Raw genomic sequence first — 4,741 nt, forward strand, 5'->3', positions numbered from 1 at the left:
TGATACAGATGTGTGCTCAAGGAAGAAACCCACTCCCATTGCCAAAAGATAATCTAACATGCCTATAAATACTTATTATGGAATTACACACTACACCTGTATTACCATAATGGCCCCCAAACAGCATTGCCAACTTCACCCGCGCCCCTTTGATGTGAGTTTCAGATATTGACAATGCTACATATACATTACCCTACCCAAAGCCCCCAACGGCCGCCACAACCCAACGTGTAGATAGATAGGCAAATGATCTTGTGGAATTTAAAACGGCACAATTAATGTATAAAGCAAAAAGTCATGCACTTCCAAGAAACATTCAATAATTGTTCTTTGATAGGGAGGGGGGTTATAATCTGAGGGGAGAACATAATTTAAAAGTGCTAAATGTACGCACTACCATGAGAAGACACTGCATCTCGATATGTGGAGTGAAACTGTGGAACAGTCTAAATGTGGTGCTAAAGCAATGTCCAAACATGAGACAATTCAAACTGATGTATTCTCGAAGTCAACTTCCTGCCTGTTGTTGCTACGCAACTGCAGCGTGGGGGGAAACTGCCCAGCCTGGTACATTGTGTACAGTTCATTTAGTGGAGAAATGGATCGTTAAAGCGGCAAATTAAAGACAATCAAGCGGAATTTTCTTCAATCCTTCACAATGCCAAAGAGCTGCTGTGTTACGCGTTGTACTAATGACAAAAACAGAAATCCAAATCGCAAGTTTTATACCACCACGGAGGAAAAAGTGGCTGGTGGCTAACGTTCGGCTAACGCTCTGGTGTTGTGGTCGTGGTAGCTACATACTAAGCTAATGTTATCACATCATATCGAACCGATAGGAGCGTATATTATCTAATCTTACGTGGATGTTTGATCGGGTAGTGGCACACGTGGTACCACCACATAAGATTAGATAAGATAAGCTCCTATCGGTTCGATATGATGTGATTAACGTTAGCTTAGCATGTAGCTACCACGACCACAACACCAGAGGGGGTTAGCCGAACGTTAGCCACCAGCCACTTTTTCCTCTGTGATGGTATAAAACTTGCGATTTGGATTTCTGTGTTTGTTATTAGTACAAAACGTAACACAGCAGCTTCAATTTGGGTATTCGAGAGATAGCCATGTCTGCAGGTGTTTTGTATGGACATTATGTCAAGTCAATCAGGGGGAGCTTCTTTGACTCATATCTCGCCTTAGAATCACCAGAAAGGCTTTCGAAATAGTGAAATGCCATGTTGGCCTCAATATTTTCAAAACAAATCGTATGAAAATGTTATGAAATGAACAAGAATGTGATAAAACATGTAATAAAAACGGACCTCAACGCATGCATTTGATGGTAGAAATCTGTATGGTCCCCCTATACCAAGATGGCGACGGTCTCGTGACATCAGAGTGTCTTCGAGAATAAGGAAATTATGTTCACAAGGTACAGGAATGAGGAAGGGACTTGATATTCACGGGTGTTTAAAATTTTATTTTATTTCTTTCATGTTTTACATATATAGTTTTAGTTTTTTTGTTTTGCATATATATATATATGTATATATATATATATTTTTTTTTATGTTTTAAAATAGTACACTCATTTGAGTAGTGGAAAAGGGGTAGGAAGATAAGTGATAGATAATTCGCTAATTTGACAGATATTCAGACTGACCAATGGATACAGAAGTGCGCATGTGCACACATATACACATGAACAGACACACATACATGCACACACACACAAATGCACACACCCTAATTTGCACTTTAATTCACCTCTCAAACTCTTGTTCAGTCACATTGGCACATACAGACATTTCACGTTTGTCACTGCAACACTGTGAAAACATCTATTTCCTATTTCCTATCTGTGGCCCCAGGCATGTAATACCTGTATCATAATATGACTAGTCTGAGTTGAAGGGCATGCAGCGAGACAGCTGTGAGAGCAAGTGAGTGGGTGATGGAACATTAATGTCTGTGTCACTACAGAGAAATGACAGGGCTGCCAGGACGTCGCAGCATAGTTGGATGCACACAATTTAATGTAAATAGAAGGGGGGGGGGTTACATTTTGTATTAATGTTTAATTAATGTATCTTTAATTTCTTTAGAGATAAAGGTTAATTAATTTCACATTGGGTTGTTGTTCTACTAAAACACGTTGTCATACTGGTATATGCATATTATATATATATATAACATGCCAACATTTTGGGAAATTAGCTTACCATCTTCTCCAGAGAGAGACAAGAAGATATAGATACCAGTTTCCTCTCTGTGCGTTCATCAGAAAGTTATCTGGCTGCATGTTAGCCTAGCTTAGCACAATGAATGGAAGCAGACATTTCCCAAACTGTTGGCGTGTTCCTTTAAGATGCCTATATTATCAACCTCGGCTGGGTTGCCTGTGTGTGAGGGTGTCTGATGTGGAAAAATACAAAATACCCAATGACCCCAGGAGACATTGCTGATGACCCAGAACAGCTGAAGCAACACTTTGAGATGTGTGTGTTCAATCGTTTCAACCATTTGTGACAAGTGATAAAAAAAGATGTGACACATTACAACTAGAAACCACAGAGTGACCGCAAAACTCAAAGGCAGGATGTGAATAAGCAACACTGTAGTTCAGCCACAGGAAGCTTCTGTTCATGTAATGTACGATTGTTTATATCACTAACTTAATAAGAAAGAGAGATACGAACATGGAGGAAATAGTGAAGCGGCTTCTCTTCTCACCCCTGCTGCTTCTCGTGCACTGTGCCAAGCAACCCTGATAGCCATGGCCGTTTGAAGAACGATCTATGATTAACACTACATGGGCTGATCTCTTGGAAATAAACACACAGATACATGCCATTGATTATGAGGGGAAACGTCTAACTATCTCTCAAACCAGGGGATTTCCCAACATTCAATTCAACGGTTGCATCTGTCTTTTTATTTTATTTTATTATTATTATCTTTTTCCTCCTTCTTTTTTCCGTTTTTCTCCCATCCCAATGTTAGTCGTTATGCCAATTCCCAATCCCCTTCCTGGTCGTTGCGCACTCTACCCCCTACCGTCGGTCCGGGAGGGCGGAGACTATCGCATGCTTCCTCTGACACATGTGTACCCAGCCCACCGCTTCTTTTCACCTGGCAGCGCGGACTCTCACTGGGAGAGTGTAACGTGTAACGTGTGGAAGGTCACACTACCTCTCTTAGATCCTTCCCTTGCTGTGCAGGCGCCCAGACCAAACTGTAGGAGTCGCTGTTTACAACGACCAGGACCCACCCTTGCCGGGTTTCCCACCCTCTAACACTGCCAATTGTGTTAGTATGGACGGTCGGCCAACCCAGATTCGATCCCACTGTCTCTGTGGTGGTGGGCAGACGTTTAGTCCGCTGCACCACCCCGGCCGCTCCGCAGCTGTCTTTTTTAAACAGTGATCCTTTATCACTGAGTTCTGTACAAGGTATTTGGTTCCTTCTTCTAGGACCCCTAGAAGGGACCCCTATTCTACCATTGTATACACTGATGACCCCCCCCCCCCCACATGCAATTACAAATAACGGGGAAACGTAGCCTAGTTCCTTTGAAATATCTTTATGTATGTTTCATTATATTCATTGCATAAAAAAACAATAACAGCACAGAAAAACAAAAGTACAATTAAATTGTTAAATTGTGAATTTATAATAAAACACAAGATACTTGTGCCCCAATGATACAGATGTGTGCTCAAGGAAGAAACACACTCCCATTGCCAAAAGATAATCTAACATGCCTATAAATACTTATTATGGAATTACACACTACACCTGTATTACCATAATGGCCCCCAAACAGCATTGCCAACTTCACCCGCGCCCCTTTGATGTGAGTTTCAGATATTGACAATGCTACATATACATTACCCTACCCAAAGCCCCCAACGGCCGCCACAACCCAACGTGTAGATAGATAGGCAAATGATCTTGTGGAATTTAAAACGGCACAATTAATGTATAAAGCAAAAAATTTATAGGGAGGGGGGTTATAATCTGAGGGGAGAACACAATTTAAAAGTGCTAAATGTACGCACTACCATGAGAAGACACTGCATCTCGATATGTGGAGTGAAACTGTGGAACAGTCTAAATGTGGTGCTAAAGCAATGTCCAAACATGAGACAATTCAAACTGATGTATTCTCGAAGTCAACTTCCTGCCTGTTGTTGCTACGCAACTGCAGCGTGGGGGGAAACTGCCCAGCCTGGTACATTGTGTACAGTTCATTTAGTGGAGAAATGGATCGTTAAAGCGGCAAATTAAAGACAATCAAGCGGAATTTTCTTCAATCCTTCACAATGCCAAAGAGCTGCTGTGTTACGCGTTGTACTAATGACAAAAACAGAAATCCAAATCGCAAGTTTTATACCATCACGGAGGAAAAAGTGGCTGGTGGCTAACGTTCGGCTAACGCTCTGGTGTTGTGGTCGTGGTAGCTACATACTAAGCTAACGTTATCACATCATATCGAACCGATAGGAGCGTATCTTATCTAATCTTACGTGGATGTTTGATCGGGTAGTGGCACACGTGGTACCACCACATAAGATTAGATAAGATAAGCTCCTATCGGTTCGATATGATGTGATTAACGTTAGCTTAGCATGTAGCTACCACGACCACAACACCAGAGGGGGTTAGCCGAACGTTAGCCACCAGCCACTTTTTCCTCTGTGATGGTATAAAACTTGCGATTTGGATTTCTGTGTTT

The sequence above is a fragment of the Notolepis coatsorum genome, assembly GCF_963971535.1.
Source record: "Notolepis coatsorum genome assembly, chromosome: 9".
Classification (NCBI taxonomy): Eukaryota; Metazoa; Chordata; class Actinopteri; order Aulopiformes; family Paralepididae; genus Notolepis; species Notolepis coatsorum.